A 13,775-nucleotide genomic window follows, 5' to 3' on the forward strand; every position below is an offset into this window, starting at 1 on the left:
TCGTGGCAGAGGTATTCTTCACTGACTTTTTTATGTGAATCATCGACTGAAATCTGTTCCGTAATTTTTATGCATCACAGGGCATTGTCAAAGATTTATCCTCTACGTCAGTTCCGCCACCAGTAATAGAGTGTGAACGTTTCAAAACGGGAGTCACCCTACAGGCGAAACGTCCGAAAAATCACGAAACAAACGCCGGGTGATGATCCCGAGACGAAAGCCGGCAGGCAATACGTTAACTAATCATAGCCTGAAAATTGTACCACTCAAGTCCAAGGCTACCGTAATTCCGGAAAACATAATATACAATTATATGGCCGTTTCTGAAAACATTAAAATTATTATTTGAGCAGCTACTCTGTGTATTGAACACTTTTCTTCTCAAAACTATGGCGCCCCAATTCTGAAGCAGAAACCGGCACAACTCACATTTGAGAAATTCCTCTTCAAAACCCATTATATTTAAAATAGGTTGCCACTACAAGTAGGAAAATTATTTGTTTCCTAGTGATACCAATTGGGAATTGGTGTTTCTTTTCATGAAATTTCTTTAGTAAGGACCAGTACGATGAATAAGCAATACCTTCCCGTATTTTTGTCAGTGCCAAATATGTTTCTTCATTACAGACTTATCTAATCTTTTATGTACTGCTGCGCTGACAAAATCTTTTTCATAATTTCTACACGAATCTTTGGCGAAGTAGGAACTAACTGGAGCATTACTTTTGAGATACGCCAGACTAAAGCCTGTACGTCGTTTTATTTTTTTCTAAACATTATTCACTCCGTTTATCAAGTAATAATTGTATCCAATTTCTTTTCTTGATTAACTGATGCAAGACACTATGTATCAGTTGCTACGTAGTTGATTGCAGAGATCATAAAATTCCTTTAATGACGTTATTCTTATTGATTTGGTATTCGGTTTTCATGCTGTATTGTACTGGTAAGTAGGCCGCGTCCCAGCCAGTTTTTGCAACATCAGTGACCTGATGGGGCATCTCCCATGGGATCCAGCTTCCACGGCTTCTAAAGAGCTTGCCGCTATAGAGGGTAGAACCTTCACCCCTATAGCCAAGGGACAGGGGTCAGATATGTCGGCCCACATGCTTTGTGAGCAGGGCACCGCTGTGGCGACGCAGGGAGACGCTTTTTGGGGAATCTTGCCCGATATCTGGTGGACGGTCCACACAAATAGCGACAGGAGTACGGAATTAAGCAATCTCTGAAAACAGTATGGGACCTGTGAGTTTCTTTACGTACCGTCCTATTCATCCAAATGCCCTCTGTAACACATCTTGGTCACTGGCCGAACGTCAGTAATGAAAGAGGAGACTGTAGACAGCCGAGTCAACCGACAGTATCCCCACCTTGGGAGCATGTAATTTTCAGCATATTCGATCCATTCTATGAAGAAGTGCCGTCGTGCATTTCTGCCCTGTAGTACTGAATGTAACTAGAGTCTGGAATAACCGACAGAGTGGGAGTCAGGGTTGCATTCAAACCCTGAGTTTCCTCATATTGATCGGAGCTGCAATATCTTTCGAGAATGGAATTTTGTACCAAATTGCCAACATTTTGTTTATACTTGAAAATTTCAGAGATTGGCTGGCAGATTAAAAGACGTAACGCAACAGTTCTGCAATGCCACCTAATAAACACAATATGAGTGTGTATAATGTCAGACCAGCTTTTCCTGGGATTGAAATGTTTCTAGAAAGCAGAAAAAATGCTTCAAATGGCTCTGAGCAGTATGGGACTTAACTTCTGAGGTCATCAGTACCCTAGAACTTAGAACTACTTAAACCTAACTAACCTAAGGACATCACACACATCCATACCCGAGGCAGGATTCGAACCTGCGACCGTAGCGGTCTCGCGGTTCCAGACTGTAGCGCCTAGAACCGCTCGGCCACTCAGACCGACTAGCAAACAGAACACAGCATGTCGTTCTGTACGGAGGGAAGTATTCAGAAGTAAAAGCAATTTTGAGCGTGCCCCAGGGAGTGTTATAACACCATTACTTTTGACGATATGCACTCATGCTCATAAATTAAGGATAATTGCAGAATGTGGCGCCACACAACGTGGCACTACACAACACTGGCGCTAATACCACAGGCACATAGGAAACACACACGACACAGATCTGTTAGCCTACGGTATTGGTGATAAGTTGAGAAAACCGTCCCGAAACACATGTGCTACAAAACGCCACTGTTTCCTACGCATGTACCTCGACATCAATATGAGATATGATCAACATGCACACGTACACAGGCCGCACAACGGGTTGGCATACTCTGGATCAGGTGGTCGTGCAGCTGCTGGGGTATAGCGTCCCATTCTTGCACCAGTGCCTGTCGGAGCTCCTAAAGTGCCGTAGGGGTTTGAAGACGTGCAGCGATACGCCGACCGAGAGCATCCCAGACGTGCTCGATGGGGTTTAGGTCTACAGAACAGGTAGGCCACTCCATTCGCCTGAAATCTTCTGTTTGAAGGTAATCCTCTACGATGGCAGCTAGGTGGGGCCGGAGAAGGAAGAAGATGGGACCCACTGCACCCTGAAAAGGCGGACATACTGGTGCAAAATGAAATGTCTATACACCCCACAGTTCCACTGTCAAAAACATTCAGGGTTGTACGTTTACCAATCATAATCCCACCCCACACCATCAAACCACGGCCTCCATACAGGTCCCTTTCATGGACATTAAGGGGTTGGTATCTGGTTCCTGGTTCACACCAGATGAAAATCCGGCAAAAATCACTGTTAAGACTATACCTGGACTTGTCGGTTAACATAACCTGGGACCACTGTTCCTATGACCAAGTACTATGTTCTTGACACCAGCCTTTACGGGCTCTCCTGTGACCAGGGATCATTGGAATGCACCTTGCAGGTCTGCGGGCGAATAAACCGTGTCTGTTCAGTCGTATGTAGGCTTTGTGTCGGGAGCCAACTGTTCCTGTGGCTGCAGTAAGGTCCCGAGCAAGGCTACCTGCAGTACTCCTTGGCCGTCTGCGGGCACTGATGGTGAGATATCGGTCTTCTTGTAGTGTTGGCCGGCCGAAGTGGCCGTGCGGTTAAAGGCGCTGCAGTCTGGAACCGCAAGACCGCTACGGTCGCAGGTTCGAATCCTGCCTCGGGCATGGATGTTTGTGATGTCCTTAGGTTAGTTAGGTTTAACTAGTTCTAAGTTCTAGGGGACTAATGACCTCAGCAGTTGAGTCCCATAGTGCTCAGAGCCATTTGAACCATTTGTAGTGTTGTTCACTGTGGGCGTCCCGTACTGTAGCGCCTGGACACCTTTCCTGTCTGCTGGAATCGTTGCCATAATCGTGAGATCACAGTTTGTGGCACACGGAGAGCCCGTGCTACGACCTGCTGTGTTTGACCAGCCTCCAGTCGCTCTAGTATTCTACCCCTCATAAAGTCATCAATATGTGTTCTTTGAGCCATTTTCAACACACAGTCGCCATTAGCAAGTCTGAAAACGTCTGCACACTTACGCGCTGTGCCGTACTCTGACATGCACCAACACACTTCTGCGTATGTGGACTGCTGCCAGCGCCACCGTGCGACGACAGCAGGTCAAATGCACCGCATGGTCATACCGCGAGGTGATTTAAACCCGCAAATCGCCCACCAGAGCGTTGTTTCACCATGTATCAGCATTATCCTTAAATTATGAGCATTAGTGTATGTAAATGACCCAGTAGTTAGCATCGGAAGTTTCATGAGCCTTTTCATGAGGAACGCTATTGTACTCGTATACAGACAAGTCGCGACGCTAGATAATTGTAGTAGGAATGCGTGCAGAGGATCGACTCTTGGTGGGGGGGGGGGGGGGTAGCAATTGACCCTGACCATAAACAAGAGTAACGTACTGTGAATACATAGACAGGAAAACCCTTTATCGTATGATTACAAATGTACAGAACAAGCACTGGTAGCAGCAACTTCCATAAAACATCTAGAAATACGAGTACGGAGCGATAAGAAATGGAACGATCACATAAAATTAATCGCTAGAAAGGCAGATGCCAGACTGAGATTCATTGGAAGAAGCCTCAGGAAATATAGTCCATCAACAAAGGAAGCAGCTTATGAAACACTTGTTCGACCAATAGTTAAGTACTGCTCGTCAGTATGGGATCCGTTCCATATAGGACGGAAAGAGGAAATAGGGTATATTGGTTCCTCCTATGTATATATCGCGAAGAAACAGACTGGATAAAATTAGAGAGATTCGAGCGCACGCGGAGGCAATTGTTCTTACCGCAAAGCAAACACAAGTGGAGCAGGAAAAGGAGGATGCGACACTGGTGCACGAAGTACCCTCCCCCAGACACCGCAAGGCGGACTACGGAGCACAGATGTAGACCCAGTGAGGGGATAAGGTTGTTACGCAGCACCCCTTTAGGAGCTCGTAAAACCATATTGCGGATTGGCTGATAGATCGTTAGTAGCGGCTGCACCGCGTGCTGTGAAGAAGGTCACACTCTTGGATTCCACTCTGGTTTCTCCTGAGCGTCACTCCTCTTCATATTATTGTGGCACGACTTCTGAAAGATTAAGACTGCAACTATCACTTAAATTTCGGTCTCTACAACTCTACAACTGCAGTCTATCTTCTGGTACATGATCTGGTAAGATCAAGCTGCAAAACCGTTCGCGGGTTCATAGTGTTCAGTCAGTGTAGGGCATGTTTGTTCTAAGTTATAAGGGCTCTTAGCATGGATTACGTTTTGCGTGCCGGCTCGCTCGTGATTCAAGTATCTGGGATTCCTACAAGTACTTTTCTTTCCCCATGTCCAGCACCGAATCGAGTATTCAATTCTTTCCGGTGCAATGCGAGTTAGTACCAGATGCTTCCTTTACCGTTACCGCGGACTTTGCCGCTCACATTATTTTATTTTAAATGTATATAGTACAGATTGTGTGATCCAATTGTCTCTTAATTTTCAGTCTGGAGAAATTGACATTTCATACAAATTATATTTTAGTTCTCCTAATGAATTTTGTATCAATATATGTTGGTCAAAGTGGACCCACCTTCAGTTTCTGTAATTACGTGAACCTATTAATTTCTTTGATTACTATTAATTTTGTCAAGGGCCAAAGCCATGAACCGTTTGTCACGGCCTTTAATTTCCCAATTGTTTCCTTTGCGCACTATGTGTCGTACATGTGAGTCGAAGGTTCAAACTGGTTCACAGTTTGCATTTAACCATAGCTAAGTGGCGCTGGCCGTAGTGGCCGAGAGGTTCTAGGCGCTACAGTCTGAAACCACGCGACCGCTACGCTCGCAGGTTCGAATCCTGCCTCGGGCATGGATGTGTGTGATGTCCTAGGGTTAATTAGGTTTAAGTAGTTCTAAGTTCTAGGGGACTGATGACCACAGCAGTTAAGTCCCATAGTGCTGGGAGCCATTTGAACCATTTTTGAAGCTAAGTGGCAATTTGAAACCGAAGATCGACTCCAGATGGAGTCCTGCAGTTTTACTAAAAAATTAGAGAGCTAACTGGGCTGGTTGTAACGGTTTAATCATAACTACATATGAACTAGTAAAACTAATTTCTACTTCACTATCGTCATTAAAACTTCGTCCTTGGAAACTTACGGTGACACCAACTCATTAGACAAGATATCGTAATTATAAGTCGTAAACAATGAAATTCTTGTTAAACAGAACACCCTCAGTACGAGCAAAGGAAAGTTTAAATGGAAACATCAGTTCTTTACTGACACTCTCATCGTACTAAATCGACACATAGTCTTTCAAACACGAGAAGCACAAAGAAAGAAAGCTGAACTACGTTTACAAAGTTAAAAGAAACTGTGGGAAATTTTGCCTTATTACCGACGAAAAGTCGTACGTAGCTTCCAGTCAGAAGAACACAGTGTCTTTGGGTCGTCCAAAGTTACTCATGCCACAAATCAACACGAACATTCCGTGAATTACAATTCGTAACGCTTCCAGTGTTCATCATCATGTCGTGCAACAAGCCTTAGTATCGTTTGCTTGCCTCTGTACTCTTCCAACAGAGATAATTTAAAGTTCACACTTTGATTATCAGTTTTGCACGATTGCAACCTCTTTAAGCTTACTCAGCAGTGACTAAATGGATACTTATTTCGTTCCCCGTGCGCACATTAAAGATCGACGCGCCAAAGTGCTCGTATTTCACCCGTCTTTCGGTAGAAGACCACGTCCAAATACTAGTGTAATGGTATCTTCCCCATCGTGTACTATCAGCTTGTACAGAACTGTATTAACAACCCAGTTACAAATCAATTCATCTTTCACAATATTTATGTCACAGTATGGAAATATTAACTACAAATGTAATTGAAGATTTCAATTAGAATACATCATGGTCAGGTAGAAATACTGAAATCTGAGACTCAACTGTAGGGCGTACCCAGCAGCAGATACAGACTCTGGTCCCAATTAAGTAGTCATCAAGAGCAGACTGACGTTTAAGAGATTAGTCAGGAAGAATTAATGTGCAAAGAAGTGGGATACAGAAGTACTAAGGAATGAAAAGAAATGCTTGAAGTTCTCTCAAGGTATATGTACTGTGATGAGGAATAGCTCAGTAGGCAGTTCACTTAAAGATTGAAGGACATCTCTAAAAAGGGAAACTACAGATATTAGAAAGAAAAATATAAGTACAAAAACGGTAACAGAGAAGAAACCATGAGTTATTGTTGTTGTTGTGGTCTCCAGTCCTGAGACTGGTTTGATCCAGCTCTCCATGCTACTCTATCCAGTGCAAGCTTCTTCATCTCTGGGTAACTACTGCGACCTACATGCTTCTGAATCTCCTTAGTGTATTCATCTCTTGGTCTCCCTCAACGATTTTTACCCTCCACGCTGCCCTTCAATACTAAATTTGTGATCCCTTGATGCCTCAGAACATGTCCTACCAACCTATCCCTTCTTCTTGTCAAGGTGTGCCACAAACTTCTCTTCTCCCCAATCCTATTCAATACCTCCTCATTAGTTATATGATCTACCCATCCAATCTTCAGCATTCTTCTGTAGCACCACATTTCGAAAGCTTCTATTCTCTTCTTGTCCAAACTATTTATCGTCCATGTTTCACTTCCATACATGGCTACACTGCATACAAATACTTTCACAAACGACTTCCTGACACTTAAATCTATACTCGATGTTAACAAATTTCTCTTCTTCAGAAACGCTTTCCTTGCCATTATATCCCCTCTACTTCGACCATTATCAGTTATTTTGCTCCCCAAATAGCAAAACTCCTTTACTACTTTAAGTGTCTCATTTCCTAATCTAATTCCCTCGACTGCCTTACATTATCCTCGTTTTGCTTTTGTTGATGTTCATCTTATATGCTCCTTTCAAGACACTGTCCATTCCGTTCAACTGCTCTTCCAAGTCCTTTGCTGTCTCTGACAGAATTGCAATGTCATCGGCGAACCTCATAGTTTTTATTTCTTCCCCATGGATTTTAATACGTACTCCGAATTTTTCATTTGTTTCCTTTGCTCCTTGCTCAATATATAGATTGAATAACATCGGGAAGAGGCTACAATCCTGTCTCACTCCCATCCCAAAAACTGCTTCCCTTTCGTGCCCATCTATTCTTATAACTGCTATCTGGTTTCTGTACAAATTGTAAATAGCCTTTCGCTCCCTGTATTTAACCCCTCCCAACTTTAGAATTTGAAAGAGAGTATTCCAGTCAACATTGTCAATAACTTTCTCCAAGTCTACAAATGCTAGGAATGTAAGTTTGCCTTTCCTTAATCTTTCTTCTAAGATAAGTCGTAAGGTCAGTAGTGCCTCACGTGTTCCAATATTACTACGGAATCCAAACTGATCTTCCCCGAGATCGGTTTCTACCAGTTTTTCCATTAGTCTGTAAAGAATTCGCGTTAGTATTTTGCAGCAATTTTCACATCTGTCAGCACCTGCTGTCTTTGGAATTGGAATTATTATATTCTTCTTGAAGTCTGAGGGTATTTCGCCTTTCTGATACATCTTGCTCACCAGGTGGTAGAGTTTTGTCAGGACTAGTTCTCCCAAGACTGTCAGTAGTTCTAATGGAATGTTGTCTACTGCCGGAGCTTTGTTTCGACTCAGACCTTTCAGTGCTCTGTCAAACTCTTCACGCAGTACCATATCTCCCATTTCATCTTCATCTACATCCTCTTCCATTTCCATAATATTGTCCTCAAGTACATCGCCCTTGTATAGGCCCTCTATATACTCTTTCCACCGTTCTGCTTTCCGTTCTTTGCTTTTCAGAAATACAGAAACACAAGTCACTAAGAAATGAAATAAACAGAAAATGGAAAAGCTAAAGAAATCGAAAAAAAATGTTTGTCGGAAGTATTGGATCAGCATATAGAAAAGTCAAAAGCACCATAGATGAATTAAGAGCGACGACATAACATTAGGAGTTCCCCTTTTAAATGCAGAGGAAAGAGCAAATAGGCGGAGAGAGTCCACTGAAGGCCTCGATGAGGGGGATGAGTTGTCTGATGACGTGATAGGAGAAGAAACAGGAGTCCATCTAGGAGAGATAGGGGATGCAGTATTAGAATCAGAATGTACACGAGCTTTGGTAGGTTTACTATCCAATAAGGCACAAGGTATAGACAAAATTCCGTCATAATTCTAAAATCTTTGGAGGGAATGGCAACAAAACATCTGTCCACGTTGGTGGTAGAATGTGTGAGTCTGGCGATATACTATGTGACTTTCGGAAAAACGTCAGCCACACATTTCCGAAGATTGTAAGAGCAGGAGGGTGCGAGAATTACCGGACAGTCAGCTTCACAGCACATGCATCCAAGTTGCTGAAGATAATCAGGAAATGTTAAATGTCGATTAGTTTGGCTTTAGGAAAGGTAAAGGCACCAGAGATGCAATTTTGACGTTGCGGTTTGATAATGGATGCAAGACTTCAGAAAAGAAGACAAGACACGCTCACAGGATTTGTCGACCTGGAAAAAGCATTCGATAATGTCAAATGGTGCAAGATGTTCAAAATTCTGAGAAAAACGGTGGTAAGTTGTAGGGAAGGACGGGTAATATACATTATATATCAGCAGAACCAAGAGAGAACAATAAGAGTGAGAGCCGAAGAAAAAAGTGTTCGGATCAAAAGGGTTGTAAGACAGGGATGTAGTCTTTCGCCCCTATTGTTCAATCCATACATCGAAGAAGCAATTAGGGAAATAAAAGAAAGGTTCAGGAGTGGAATTAAAATTCAGGGTGAAAGTATATCAGTGATAAGATTCACTGATGACATTGCTGGCCGGCCGGAGTGGCCGAGCGGTTCTAGGCGCAACAGTCTGGAACCGCGCGACCGCTTCGGTCGCAGGTTCGAATCCTGCCTCGGGCATGGATGTGTGTGATGTCCTTAGGTTAGTTAGGTTTAAATAGTTCAAAGTTCAGGCGGACTGATGACCACAGCAGTCCCATAGTGCTCAGAGCCGTTTGAGCCATTTGAGATTGCTGTCGTGGAAGTGAAAAAGAATTACGGTATATTGATAATTTTTACTCATGGACCGTCTGGCAGCAACTGAATAAAACACAATTTTAGTGCCATACGCGTTTCGCCTTTATTTTCTGCAAGGCATCATCAGTGGCAGGTTGCGTAGACAGTTTCTTACATATTACGCTCCTGTTGCATTTTTGGTGTTGTTCTTCTTCCTATGAACGCCAATTTGCTGTTTTTTCCACATTCCACAGCACTATGCACTGAACGCTTGTTTTAATGTTGCATCAAACCAGTCTCTGCACTGGACTGAAGAGAACAACAACAACAACAACAACAGAACAAAGCAGAAAAACGTTAACTCGACAAAATAGTACCTATATAACATTTATATTATATTAACTATCAAAATAATATAAAGTTAGAACGTGACAAGAGTAATGAGGCATAGCCTGAATAGGCATTACATATGGAAGAAGATACAGAAACAGAATAGAGACACAATTGACGTTTACAACGACAGAACATATTAAATACAGAGACAGTTATGTCAGCGCCCGTAGCTGAGTGGTCAGCGCGACTGACCGCCGTGCTGAGACCCGGGTTCGATTCCCAGTACTGTGAGGCATTTATCCCTGATGGGAGGTCTGGTACGGGCTGGACGTAGCCTCGTGAGGCCAACTGGGAAGCTACTAGACCGATTATCAGCGGTTCCAAGGTCAAGAAACGCAACAACATCTAGGAGAGCTGTGTGCTGACCTCATGCACCTCCATACAGCATCCGATGACGTGTTTAGCAGGGGAGAACATGGCGATCGTTTGGGGCCGGAAGGTAGAACGTTGCCTTTTACTTTTACAGACAACTGCAATAAAATAAATAAATAAATATGGAGAAAGGAGGAATGAAATGAAACAGACAGTTTGAGAAGCATTGGAAAAACTAACTTTTTAATTACATTACCACTGCACAGTCAAAGACGATATTTACTGTGTTTTGTACCTCTTTCTTGGTGTGTAATATCGTTCTCAAAATTGTTCACGAGTACTGTACCTTGTTTGACGACGATAGTCAATTAAAGACGGATGACAGACTTGTAAGCCGAAAACCGGTTAAGAAAATAATAGTGTAGAACATACAAAATATTGTGCTTTTCCTATGTAATTATGAAGTTACTTTACCAAGAAATGATGCAAGAATCAGTAAACACGTACCAAACTACAGTGACAGATAAAATTGCAGTTCCAAAGAGTAATTAATGTGGAGGAATGTAGCTTCAGGAATAAGTTTTTATAGGTAATATTTAAGTGTTCAGCACTATAAGTATGAGATAGCCTATGCAACTATGAAAGTCTGGTACATTAGCAACCGATGAAACCGGCGGAATCTTGAATACATGTATTCAAACATGCATATAGTGTGTTGTACAGCTGCCAGATGTCAGTTTGTGGGATGGAGTTCAATGCCTGTTGCACTTGGTCGATCAATGCAGGGATGGTTAACGCTGTTTGCGTACAACGTTGGAGTTGTCGTCCAACGATGTTCCACAAGTGGTCGATTGTAAACAGATCTGGTGATCGAGCAGTCCAAGGTAACTTGTCGACAGACCGTAGAGCATGTTGGGTTACAAAAGCGGTAAGTGAGTGAGTGGAATGCGGGTCATAAATGGCAGCGCAACGGGTCGAAACACCAGAGTGAGGTACAAATTTGCGGTCGGGGAGCTCGGGATAACAAACAGAATGCTCCCGCACACCAGGCCATAACAAAAGGTGCATGTCCAGTATGTCTACACCGCAGAAAGTTTGATTTCAGGCGTTCACATGGCCATCTTGTACGCAACACACGGTCATCATTGGCACTGATCTACATCTACATCTACATGGTTACTGTGCAATTCACACTTAAGAGCCTGGCAGAGGGTTCATCGAATCATTTTCATACAACTTCTCTACCATTTCATTCTCGAATGGCTCTTGGGAAAAAGAAACATCTAAATCCTTCCACTCGTGCTCTGATTTCTCTTATTTTACGAGGGGCGTTCAGAAAGTAAGCTCCGATCGGTCGCGAAATGGAAACGACTATGAAAATCCGATAAAGCTTTGCACAGATGTGTTGGGTAGTGTCTCTAGTATAACCCCAGTTAGCATCACGTCGCTCTTCTCATTTCTGAGCTCGCAGTGAGTGCGTAAAGATGTCTAGAAAATAGTGTCTGCCGCCAAGTACGAGGGCCTGGTGAGAAATTTCGCCTAAAGCTATGCAGCTAACATTACATAACTGTCGTGCTGTTTCGTCTTCACGACAATTCTCAGCCGCATTCTGCAGGGGCAATGAAGATGCTCCTGCATCGTTTTCAAATGGAAATGTTAGATTACCCACAATATAGTCCGCAATTGTCTCCCCCTGAGTTTCATCTCTGGTGACATGAACCGCTGTCTTTGAAGACAACATTTTGACACAGACAACGAGGTGTAGGCCAGCGTGGAGAATTCGCGGAAAGCACTGGCGGCTGCCTTCTATGATGAGGCTATTGAAAAGTTGGTACAACGCTATGACAAAAGTCTAAGTCAGAACGGCGACTACGTAGAGAAGTAGCTGAAAGGTGTAGCTAATTGTTACAAGTAAAACATTTCTGATGTTCACTGTGGTTTCAATTTGGCAATCAATCGGAGCTTACTTTCTGAACAGGCCTCGTATTATGATGATCATTTCTCCCAAAGTAGGTGGGTGTCAACAAAGTATTTAGGCTTTCGGAAGAGAAAGTTGGTGATTGAAAATTCTTAAATAGATCTCGCCACAAAGAAAAATGCCTTTATTTCAGTGACCGCTACCCCGACTCGCGTATCGTATCAGTGACACTCTCACCCCTAATGCGCGATAACAAGAAAGAGCTGCCCTTCTTTGCACTTTTTCGGTGTCCTCTGTCAATCCTACCTGTAAGGATCCCACACCGAGCAGCAATATTCCAGCAGAGGACGGGCAAGTGTAATGGCTTCAAATGGTTCAAATGGCTCTGAGCACTATGGGACTTAACAGCTGAGGTCATCAGTCCCCTAGAACTTAGAAGTACTTAAACCTAACTAACCCAAGGACATCACACACATCCACGCCCGAGGCAGGATTCGAACCTGCGACCGTAGCGGTCGCTCGGTTCCAGACTGAAGCGCCTAGAACCGCTCGGCCACCACGGCCGGCGGACAGGTGTAATGTAGGCTGTCTCTTTAGTGGGTTTGTCGCATCTTCTAAGCGTTCTGCCAACAAAGCGGAGTGTTTGTTTCGCCTTCCCCGCAATATTATCTATGTGGTCTTTCCAATTTAAGTTACTCGTAATTGTAATTCCTAGGTATTTAGTCGAATTGACAGCCCATAGATTTGTGCGATTTATCGTGTACCAAAAATTTATCGGATTTCTTTTAGCACCCATGTGGATGACCTCGCACTTTTCTTTATTTAGCGCTAATTGCCACTTTTCGCACCATACGGAAATTCTCTCTAGATCATTTTGTAATTGGAACTGATCGTCTGATGATTTTACCAGACGGTAAACTGCAGTGTCATCTGCAAACAATCTAAGGGGGCTGCTCAGATTGTCACCTAGATCATTTATATAAATCAGGAACAACAGAGGGCCTATGACACTACCTTGCGGAACGCCAGATATCACTTCTGTTCTACTCGATGATTTACCGTCCATCACTATGAACTGTGACCTCTCTGAGAGGAAATTACGAATCCAGTCACACAAATGAGACGATACTCCATATGCCCGCAATTAGATTGATGTTCGCTTGTGAGGAACGGTATCAAAAGCCTTCTGGAAATCTAGGAATATGGAATCGATCTGAGATCCCATGTCGACAGCACTCATTACTTCATGGGAATAAAGAGCTAGCTGTGTTGCACAAGAACGATACTTTCTGAATCCGTGTTGGTTATGTATCGATGACTCATTTTCTTCAAGGTGATTGATAATGTTCGAGTACAGTATATGCTCCAAAATCCTACTGGAAATTGAGGTCAGTGATATGGGTCTGTAATTCAATGGGTTACTCCACTTAAAGTAGTAAAGGATTTTTGTTATTTGCGGAGCAAAATAACTGATGATGGTGGAAGTAGAGAGGATATAAAATGTAGACTCGCAATGGCCAGGAAAGCGTTTCTGAAGAAGATAAATTCGTTAACATCGAGTCTAGATTTAAGTGTCAGGAAGTCGTTTCTGAAAGTATTTGTATGGAGTGTAGCCATGTATGGAAGTGAAACATGGACGATAAATTGTTTGGACAAGAAG

This window comes from Schistocerca americana, chromosome 1, assembly GCF_021461395.2.
Source record: "Schistocerca americana isolate TAMUIC-IGC-003095 chromosome 1, iqSchAmer2.1, whole genome shotgun sequence".
Taxonomy (NCBI): domain Eukaryota; kingdom Metazoa; phylum Arthropoda; class Insecta; order Orthoptera; family Acrididae; genus Schistocerca; species Schistocerca americana.